Genomic DNA, 11,995 nt, shown 5'->3' on the forward strand with positions numbered 1-11,995 from the left:
GGCTTCTAGTTTCTCTTAATACATCATAAGTTTCTCAAGAGCAAGGACTATGTCTTACTTTTCTTTGTAAACTTAGCTATTACAAGATATCCTGAATATTTGACAAATTACTATTTGGAAGATTTAAATTGAATCATTATTCTAATATCAGTAGTTAACACTGATTAATCTTGCCTGTAATATTAATTCCTGGAAGTATTTGAAAATATGATGAAGGGAATAAAAAGGTTAGTGCTCACTTCTGCAGCACATATACTGAAAATAAAACAATACAGAAGGCTGGGCACAGTGGCTCACGCCTGTAATCCCAGCACTTTGGGAGGCTGAGGCAGGTGGATCACGAGGTCAGGAGTTCAAGACCAACTTGACCAACATGGTGAAACCCCTGTCTGAAAAAAAAAAAAAATACAGTAAAGATTAGTATGGCCCCTGTCCAAGGATGACACACAAATTTGTAAAATGTTTCATAGTTTTTGCCAAGATATGGAATCAAACTAAGTGTTCATCAGCAGATGAATAAATAAAGAAAATATGGTATGTGTACACAATGGAATACTATTTGGTCATACAAAAGAATGAAATTCTTTTGCAGCAACATGCAGCAACATGCAGTCATTTGCAGCAACATGCAGCAATATGGATGAGCATGAGATATTATGTTAAGTAAAATAATTCAGGCACAGAAAGGTAAATATCACGTTTTCCCTCACGTACAGAAGCTTAAAAAGTTAATTTCGTAGTAGAGTCTAGAATAATAGTTATTTATTTATTTGTTTATTTTTTGAGACAGAGTCTCCCTCTGTCGCCAGACTGGAGTGCAGTGGCACGATCTTGGCTCACTGCAACCTCCGCCTCCCGGGTTCAAGCAGTTCTCCTGCCTCAGCCTCCCGGGTAGCTGGGATTACAGGCAAGCGCCACCACGTCTGGCTAATTTTTGCATTTTTAGTAGAGACCGGGTTTCACCATGCTGGCCAGGCTGGCCTTAAACTCCTGACCTTGTGATCTACCTGCCTTGGCCTCCCAAAGTGCTGGGATTACAGGCATGAGCCACTGCGCCCGGCCCAGAGTCTAGAATAATGGTTATTAAAAGCTAGGAAGGGTTGGGTCAGAAGATACGGAGGTTGGTTAATGGAAACAAAATTTCAGCTAGACAGGAGAAATAAGTTCTAGTCTTCTAAAACATGATAGGGTGAATAGCAACAATTTATTTTATATATATGTATTTTGTTGTTGTTGTTGTTGTTGTTGTTTCTGTAGAGACGGAGTCTCACTCTGTCACCCAGGCTGGAGTGCAGTGGCGCAATCTCGGCTCACTGCAACCTTTGCCTCCCAGGTTCAAGCAATTCTCCTGCCTCAACCTCCCGAGTAGCTGGGACTACAGGCACATGCTGCCACACCTGGCTAATTTCTTTTGTATATATATTTTTAATAGTTAGAAGAGAGGATTTTGAGTGTTCCCAACACCAATAAAAGATACATGTTTTAGGTGGGGGATATGCTAATTACTCTAATTTGATCATTACACATTGTATCAAAATATCACTCCGAACACCATAACATATATAACTATTACGTGTTCATTTAAAAATCTACCATTAAAAATGGTACCAGTACTTTGGACAGTAATTTGACAGTTTCTTATAAAATTAAACCTATAGTTATCATATGGCCTAGAGATTCCTCTCTTATGTATTTACACAAGAGAAATGAAAACATGCCCACAAAAACATTTATATATAAGAATGTTTATGCAGTTTTGTTCATAATCAAACATAAACAAATTGCAAATATTCATGAACCAGTGAATAGTTCCAAGTTGTGGTATGATGATGCGATATGTACTCTTTAATGAAGAAAAGCAACAAGCTACTGATACATAGTATAACATGGATGCATTTCAGAAATGTTATGTTTTGTGAAAGAAGCCAGACATAAAAGAGAACATAGAACATACTTTATGGTTCTCTTTATATGACATTACAGAAATCAAAGCAGCAGTTGCCTCAGAGATGGTATGGAGTGGGATATAGTGGTAAAGGGTAGGAAGGGAAAGCTGTAGGATATGAATACACTATGTATCTTCATTGCAGACTGATTATGTGGGTGTATACATGTCTCAAAATTCATTGAACTATATACTTAATTGAACTGTACACTGTATTTTATTGGATGTAAATTAGACCTCAATTTAAAAGATAATATACAATTCAAAAACAGAAGGATCTATGGAATAGATCTACAACGTAGAGCTAACCAAACTAATATACCCATACTCTGATGATCACCTAGCCAGAATATGGGTATATTAGTTTGCTTAGCTCTATGTCATAGATCTATTCTGTATTTGTGCAAAAGTTATATTTTTATCAGTCTCATGTTTAATGATTTAGACCAGAAATGTGTTGGGGTGGATAATGTATAGATATCTGTGTGGTAGGTTGGTTTACAAAATGAAGCATTTTAAAAGGCAAATGACTTCTCTAATTAATCATGTAGTAAATATTGTCCGTAAGATACATGCACATTATATATATACATAATACATGTATATATATATGCCTATATAATACATTAAAAAATATATTTTCTTTGACCGTCAACAAGCAAAACAAAATAAAAGAAAACATACCCCCGCTTCCTAGTGAGGGCTCTCACATTCTCATGTTTGGGATCTGGCTGGTGGTCCTGGTGTTGCTGATTTTTTAGATGGTCCCTGAAAGCAGATGCCTCTGTCTGTTATTTCCTTAGGAAACTCCAGAATAGGATAATCTCATAAAACCACCACTGTACCCTGGAAGATACAAATTAGCTTCGGAATAGGGATAGGGCTCATTTATCTCCCTTAAAAGGGGGCCTGCCAACCTCATCTAACTGTTTTAAGAATTCTTTGAATGGTAAGAGCATTGCATAAACAGGAGCGTTCATTGCAATATCGGCTTTGACCTCAACTCAACCCTTCCCCTTACAAAACCACTGAAGAACGTTTTACTCCATTTATAAAATATGAAAGGGACCTTTTAAGGTTGTTACTTTCTAATTTTCCCAACTCATTCTCTTCATCCTGTCCCTGCTGGCTCAGGACAACCTCCTACCTTGCATTGCCTCTCATTTCATTCACCTCTAACCATCCCCTTAGATGTTAGCTGATAATTACATAATACCTTTACTGGTTCTCTCAGGCTTGTTTTCAGTTTTAAATTAATTATGAAAGTCCCTCAAGTAGCATTTCACCTCACAAATGTGGCCCTGCCATCCTGGGACCCCCTGAGGAAAGTGGCTGATGGCTTTGCCCATTCAGAAACTTGGCCATGCTGAAGGGACACCCCGTCTCTGATAGGACAGCAGTTCTTTTTGGGCTGAGCCAAGGGTGGGGCATGACAGAAGTCAAGGCTGATTTCTATTTCCCTTGAAAACACTGGTCAGAATGGAGAGGCTGCCCCATTTAGTGAGCTTGGGAGGATGACTCATCCCTGGGAAAACTCATTACTTTCCCAGAGCCTTGATCTGTTCCCAAGTTCTCCTTTTTTATGGCAAATATAAAGTGGTTAGAACTCCCACACACTTTTCCTTCAGTGTCTCTGAAAATCGTTCAACCCTGTTCAGGATTTTGCCAGTGATGAAAAGCTTATCCTACATATTTTCAGATAGCAAATGTCATAGAATGCACATAATGTGACTACCTATTGCATTGACATTCGTATTTATTACTCATAAGCGAGCCATTTCTGAGGGAGGGAGCCCGGTTTGCTCTGTAATGCCCTGAGACAGTCCTGTATCTCCTGCTGCGGCTCCTGACAGATCTTATAAAAGATCGTAAATTACTATCTGTTGAAATATATGAATGTAATGAATTCCATTAATGCACACCTGCACAGAAGAGATTTCAGGAGCCCAAAGATATGATCAGTCAAACAGCTTTAATAGTTATTAATTACAGAAGCAGACTATTTATCCCCTGCCTACATAGAAACCTGCAAGTAGTGTAATACTCACACTTCAAGGCTTTCTGGATGGAAGAGAAAATGGGCTTTGGTTGAAAGGATCAAATACTTATTTTAGCTAATGCATTTACATGCTGGGACTTTTATATTTATATATGGGAGAGCAGTCACTACCTTTGTATGTAGATTTTTAAGAAATTTAATATCATGAGAGGTTTTTTTTTTTTTTTTAAGAGTTTTAAAAAAGGCTTTGGCCAGTATTTAAAATAGGCCACTTACTTTTGCTTCTACATGCATGAACATCAAAATGTGTAGATCAAAACCTAAACTAACCATTTAGGAAAGTCCAAATCAAAGTGTCCTATGTACTATTGATAATACATCCATTGAAATGGTTGGGCAGGTGGCATACATGAGGTTTCCAGGAAGAGTAGCCTTGATCCAGTTATCTACGTTCTAGGGACAAAGATCTCACCATCTTTACCTAGTCATATGAATAATGACAGAGGTTAATATTTATCACGTTATATGCTTCATGGAAACTCTATAAAAGAAAAATGATTATTCCCCTTTTATAGATAAAGAAATTAAGGCATAGGAAGGCAAAGGATGCTACCCTTGATCCCACACGTAGGGTTTGAAAACGAGGTGCCTAATGCTTGACTCCACACCCTTAACCACTGTGTAATGCTGCCTTCCAACCATTCTAAAAGACTGCCACACAAGACCCTATTTCTGTTCCTGTAATAATGACTATCTACCTGGATGCAAACATTGTGACACCAGGTAGATAGAGGCGCATGCCCTAGAGGAGGACAGAACACTCCTCAATGTAGAATCACAGTCCCGAAGCCTGCAGGATCTGATGACACAAGCAAAGTCAGAGGGCCAAGAACCATGTCCAAAGACTGACTTCACTAAGATTCTTCTCCAATTACAGAACCAGTACAAATGTCTGCATTCTAGGAAAAGGATGTCTGTCCTCAAGGCTCAGCAAAAGTAAGAGTCAGAGGTGGATCATTGTGACGTACAGCCCTGGCCACTCTCCTGCATGTTGGATTCCATATCTGGATATTTAACTGTATAGCCTGTGTCAGATATCCCTTCTCTGATATTTCTGTTGCTCAGTAAATTGATCATCCTATCCTCGGACCCATTCTACACTGCAGTACTTGTATTTTCGCATTATATTTAGCTAAGAAAGCTTTTCTCCCTGTTGTCTGCCTATAAATTCACTCATATTTTAAGAACCATATCAAACATCACCTCCTTCATAAAGTCTTTTCTTTCTCCCCAGGCAGAATTAAACATTCCCTTTTGTGTCTCCCTGTGTATCCTGCATATACTTCTGTCATAACAACTATAGTGTTTTATTGCCCTGATTTGTTTACATGACTGGCTTTCCTTACTATATTGAAAGGTGCTTGAGAACAAGGGCAACTTGATTAGCCTCAACATTCTCATATGTAACTGACATATAGTAGGTGCCCAGAAATTAGTTGTGAATGAATAAATAAATAAATATATAGTCATAGAAATGCAGGAAATACATTTTCAGGTGATGTGGGAGAGAAAAATGTGATGGAGGACTTTTTTCCTTCTTTCAAGAGCTGAAAGAATATACCTGGTTTATAAACAAATCATTCCTCTTTCAAGAACAGCCAGGTAACTGTCTCAATAAGTGAAGGACATATATTAGAAAGGCATTACATTTTCTATTGACATTTCATTTCCTGTCTTTTATTATGTGCCCATACAGCTGCAGTAACCTTGCTCTTACTATACTGGTGATTGGGAAAACAATTTCTATGCATAAAGTTTCTATGTGTACAAATATGGCTTAGAGTAGGTGGATATAGGGGATGTAGTTCTTGGTAATAATTGTGAGTTCCCCAAACTTAACCTTTCTTGGCAAATGTCCTTAGAAATCATTGAATGTGTTGTATGTTATACTAAGTAGTATCACATCTATAGGGATAGCATGTTCCTTTTCATAAATATAGGGGTGGGTTTTTGTTTTTTGTTTTGAGACAGAGTTTTGCTCTTGTCACCCAGGCTGGAATGCAATGGCGCAATTTCACCTCACTACAACCTCCGCCTCCTGGGTTCAAGCAATTCTCCTGCCTCAGCTTCCCAAGTAGCTGAGATTACAAGCATGTGCCAACACACTCAGCTCATTTTTGAATATATTTTTTTAGGAGAGAGAGGGTTTCACCATGTTGGCCAGGCTGGTCTCAAACTCTTGACCTCAGGTGATCTGCCTGCCTTAGTCTCCCAAAGTGCTGAGGTTACAGGCATGAGCCACTGTGCCTGGCTGGGGTGGGTTTTCATATTCTTTTATTTGACCAGAAAATTAATCCAGTAGAGGAAGCCAGAACTGTATTACTATCCATTTCATAGCTGTGAAAACAAAAAATATGGCTAGTAATGAAGCCAGAACCAGCACCAGCAGCTGGCAGTTCTGACTTCACATTCTAGCATTTTCAATATTCAAAATGATTTTTCCAATGGAAACTATATGGGAAGGAGCACCACTGGCCAAATTCAGTGCACAGTTTAGATAGTAAACATATTTGGGCTCAACATGATGAAGAATGTTCTCAATTCATAGGTGCTTATATCTGAACTGTATGAAAGTGAAGAGCATTTTTGCATGTCTGACTACTTGAAAATTTCTTATCTTCATGATGGACATCATTGTTGTTACCAACACTGCTAGCGGTTTTATAGTATTGCACAATTCCTGTAACATTTTCACTTACATCATCCCGCCTAATTCTCAGAAAGGCCATATGAGATAAATATTCTAGTTATTCTACCCATATTACACATGAGAGAATTGAGGCTGAGTAATTCAGGTGATAAGCAGCATGGTTTTCTCTTCATCTTATGTATTCTTGCTTAAATTACATGCTCCTTGTGTACCTGTTGTATCCTCAGACTTTGCGAGGGGAGTTTTATGCCTCTTTTCTGGCAGTCTCCCCGTGGGAGGATGCCTAAGTCACATAGTCTTAACAATATTTCTTTTTTTGAGCATCTGTTTAGGCAAATATATATGTCAGTTAGTGTAAGGAATATTAAGATAAAGAGGGCACAATTCTGTCTTAAAGTCACTAATTTGTTGGAATAATTAAAAAAAACCAAAATAAATATTTTCAAACTAAAATTAAAGACTACTGTGGCAGGAGAAAGGTAAATACTCTTAAGAGATGAACTGCAAGAACTGTGGAAGTTAAAATGAAGTGATAGTGCATTATTCTCTTGGGATCATGGATCTTTGCAAATGAATGAGACTGTACAAAGGTTTGTGGTTTACATTATGCTCCTCATGGATTTAAGATCTTCCCATGGCTTCCCATTGCCTAGAGAATAAAATCCAAAAATCTTCCACATCCTGACCTCTCCACCTTCCCAGCCTGATTTCTAACCATGACAGGACTCTCGCTGTACAGCATTTCTGACATTTCCCTAGTTAGAACTCACCAAAAAAAATGTTATTTTCCATATCTGTTGCATTGCATATTCTTTGCCTTGTAATGGCTTGACTTTGGTTTTGCCTTTCTTAGAAATCCCAGGCTAAGAGTTACCTTCTCAAAGATACCCTCCAACAAGGCTTTGGAGAATGTCTGGCTCTCTGTGAATATGCCTTGTCTCTACTTCCAGTGTAGAGTTGTTGGTCATCCATCCATCTCCCTCACTAGAATGTCGGCTGATTCAGATATGTGAGGGAAAAGGACTTTAACTTATTTGACCTTTATAAACACATCACTTTATAACTTATTTGATCAATATCTATCAAATGTTTGTTGAACTAATAATGAACAAATCTTAGAGATCATAGAGGGCAACTCTATTGTTAAATCAAACACATTAGTTTCAAATACATAAATTTATGTACATTAACCCTAATGTTGAGGTGGCTACTACTTCAAAAACTAACAGTAAACTCAAATTACTTTGTAATTTCTTGATTACTTTTATATATATATGACACTTTAGAAATAATGAAAAACAGTAATAATACTCTCCGTATGTTCTTTCTGATCTAGAATAAACAACCATTGTTCATTCAACTATTTCAGGCATGATATAGCTACATACATTTTGCTTCACTATTCTCTAGTCTCAGAGAACTTTGCCAGGGCTCCATTTCAAATGGATTTCCTGGAGTCTGCTTGTAACACTCCTGAACACTTCGCAGAAACAAGGAGAAAAAAGTCAGAATTGGCCTGGAGCTCAGAGCCATCGTAACATTGAGAAAGGGCTCAGAGGAGTCTTCTAAAAGTGAGAAGGGTAGATTATTATATTGCATTATTAATATGCAATGGATATGCATTTATTCATGTATGGTTGGCTCTACCTTTTCAACATTAAATTACTTTCTACCTTATGAAAACTTAGTTCCAAATGCTTTTCTGAAGTGTAAATTGTCTAGGGAGAAAAGATGGTTCTGTTAGGTTGGTATTCGAGGCCAGCCCTAGGTAAAATAGTGAAGCAGATGAAGTTTTTTTCTTGGAATCCTTCCATCCTAAATGAAAAATAAAAGAACAAACATAAAGCAAGCCCACTCTGCTAAAGTGTCAGTGTTCTCATGTTATTTCCATTGTCTATCATTGCTACTGAATGCATATCCCTTCCCTAAACTATTGCCACTGCCTGCCTGCCCCACACATATGCTACATACGTTATTGCACGTACACTCTTTTTTGGGGTAAGGATAGTATAGGAATATACCATAATAGTAAACTATTTTAGATCTCAGAGGGTTAACCCATAAAACATTGTTTCTTCCTCATGCAAATCTGCTATAAGTCCAACAACTCCACAAGGAAGTCCTATGACCAGAGCAAGTCACACGATCTAATTTCAAGGAGACTAGGAAATGTGGGAGAGTTCCCCAATATTTAGTGAGCAGTAAACTATCTATGCTTCATTCTTTATCTCCAGCATTTTCTTAAAGAGCAATAGGCAGGAAGCAAAACTAAAACGAATCCAATAAGTCAAAGTAAAACTTATCCAGTCATAGCTCTACTTTCTGATGGAGACCAGGGCAGAAAACCAAACCAATTTATTGCTTCTATTGCCTTCACTCATTCATATGTTTCTCAACATTTTAAACATTATATTTTTCACTGTTACGGGTGAAACTGTGTTTCTCCAAACTTCACATATTGGAGTCCTAAACCCCAATAACTCAGAATGCAACTATGTTTAGAGATAAGGCCTTTAAAAAGGTGATTACATTGAAATGAGGACAATGGGGTGGGCCCTAATCTAGTTTGACTTTTAAAAGAAGGAAATTCAAACACACAAAAACCACATATTCTCCTGCACAGAGGAAAGATCACCTGAGAACATAGCGAGTGTGTGGCCAATTGCAAGAAAAGGAGAGGCCTCAGAAGAAATCAACCCTATAGACACTTTAATCTTGGACTTCTATCTTTCAGAACTATGAAACAGTAAGTGTTTGCTGTTTGAACCACTCAATCTGTGGTATTTTGTTATGACATCCCCAGCAAATGAATATACTCATTTTCAGCATGCCACTGTATCGGATGGGATGGGCTAAGTTACATTGTAGAAACAGCTACATTCAAACTCTGTAGTTGAAACAGGTTTATTTATTGATCCCTGTCCTTTCATAGACCAACTTGAGACCCCACTCTATGTGATACTTGCTTAAATCCAGACTCGCAGAGCTTCCACTATCTGAAATAGTAAGAGCCAGTCTGATGCAGGAAAAACAAGGCACCAAAGTAGTCTTTGGCATCTGCTTTCTTGTCTATCGCACTGGTTTAGGCAAGTCACCAGGCCAAGTTCAAACCCAAAGGAAGCAAGGAGTGTAGTCCTTCCCCTTGTAGGAAGAAGGAGAACAGGACCATTTGTCAACAGCCCTGTGACTACACTACCACACCCCATGAAAGAGGAGGGTAGTAATGAAACATCTACAAATTTGGAGGGTGATAAAAGAAGGTAATTTAGTGGTCCATTGACATTGATTATTTCCTGGCAGCATGGTATCATAGAAAGCATTCTGGGTCAGGTATATGCCACCTCTGTGAACTGAATCTAAATCATTTATCTTCTTTCTAGACAAGTCACTTAAACTCTCTAAGTCTCACTTTTTTTTTCCTTATTAAAAGATGGAACAAAGATGAGCACCAAAGATCTTTTCAGCTTTAAAATTCTGAAATTTTATAATTTTGTATGTGCTTTCTCTATCAAGTTATCAACATACTTTTCCCTCCCTCCCTCCCTCCCCCCTCCCTCCCTCCCTTCCTCCCTCCCTCCCTCCCTCCTTCCCTTCCTTCCTTCCTTCCTTCCTTCTTTCCTTCTTTCCTTCCTTCCTTCCTTCCTTCCTTCCTTCCTTCCTTCCTTCCTTCCTTCCTTCCTTCCTTCCTTCCTTCCTTCCTTCCTTCCTTCCTTCCTTCCTTCCTTCCTTCTCTGTTTATACTAAAAGTACATACATCCTGAAGACCTACTGCACACTGGCCTCTGAGTAAGATACATTGAAAAAATGAAAAGATGCTCAAGCTTCGTGGTGGTTACTGCAAAGAGAGAGAGAAAGAAAGAGAAAGAGAGAGAAAATGGACACACACACGAATAATTACTCTCAGCCATTCAATCAAGAGAAACCAAAGTCCTTAAAAATAATCAGAAAAGCATTCGTTGAGGCTTCAGTAGGTAATGAATCTATGCTTAGCAAATCAGGAAATGATTCATAGTGAAAATATCAATAGCTATAAACAATATGAAGATTCTCTAGGAGGAGAGACTCAAAAAAGCAAAGCAAGGAAGAGTCTAAGTCAGAGGGCTGCAGGAGGCAGAGTGACTGACTGAAGTCCAAGCTTGGTTTGGAGGGATATCAGGGAGTTAAATGGAGAGACAGAATGGGATGGGGTCAGATAGTGGGGAACCTGTGGATGTTATCTAGAAATGGACTGGGGACCCTCACAAGTTTTATGAAGGAAAATAACCTAATGAAAATAATGGAATTGATTTTGTGAGTACTTAAGAACAGCAAGTAATAACAATGTTAAGAATGGTATGAAGAAGAAGAAACTGTGGTCATTTAGAGCAGAAATATGTTTTAAAGCACATGAATTGCTTAATAAGCTGCCTCGTGTGTGTGTGTGTGTGCGTGTGTGCGCGCGCGCGCGCGCAGAAATCCTCTGTGGTTGCTGCAGTTGTTAATTTTACACGTCCACTTGGCTGGGCTATTGTGCCCTTTGTTTAGTCAAACACTGGTGTAGTCTAGTTGCTACTTTAAAGATATTTTGTAGGTGTGATTACATTTATAATCAGTTGGCTTCAAGTAAAGATTATCGCAGATAATGTTGATGGACTTCCATTAGCTGAATGCCTTAAGAGCAAAAACCTGAGATTTCCCAGAGAAGTAATTCTGCCTCAAGACTGTAAAATAGAGATACTGCCTGGGTTTTCAGCCTGCCAGCCTGCTGGCCTTCCCTACAGGTTTGACTTGCCATCCCCCACAATCACATGAGCTAATTTCTTTCTTTCTATCTATCTATCTATCTATCTATCTATCTATCTATCTATCTATCTATCTATCTATCTATCTATCTGACTATCTATCTGTCTGTCTGTCTGTCTATCTATCTATCTGACTATGTATGTATGTATGTATGTATGTATGTATGTATCTATCTATCTATCTATCTATCTATCTATCTATCTATCTATCTGTCTGTCTAGTTTCCTGTTGGTTCTGTTTCTCTGGAAAACTCTGATTGAAACTGTTGGGAAGGGAAAAACAAAGGGAGAATCTTCCATCCAGTGCCCTGAGAGCAAACCTAATTGTGTCTTTACATCCCTTGCTAAGACTGACAGATATGATTTAAATTGTTTTTGGTAAGTGACAAGGATCGATTTCTGAAACGTCATTTCTCACAGGAATTCCTCCTCTTTTGCACAGCACTCTTTGCTGCAATGTTTACTTTGCTTTTCTTTTAGTGTCTTAAACTGCCACTCGTATTTTTCATTATTTAAATTTTTACATGTTTATATTCTGTCTCTCTAACCATATTGCTGCA

General features: G+C 38.2%; 1 pseudogene; it reads left to right on the top strand.

The window, feature by feature from the left end:
* Window positions 1-375: 375 nt before the first annotated feature.
* LOC112423342 (U6 spliceosomal RNA) lies at window positions 376-474 on the top strand (annotated as a pseudogene).
* The last annotated feature ends 11,521 nt before the right edge of the window (window positions 475-11,995 follow it).

Source organism: Macaca nemestrina, chromosome 19 (genome assembly GCF_043159975.1).
Source record: "Macaca nemestrina isolate mMacNem1 chromosome 19, mMacNem.hap1, whole genome shotgun sequence".
Taxonomy (NCBI): domain Eukaryota; kingdom Metazoa; phylum Chordata; class Mammalia; order Primates; family Cercopithecidae; genus Macaca; species Macaca nemestrina.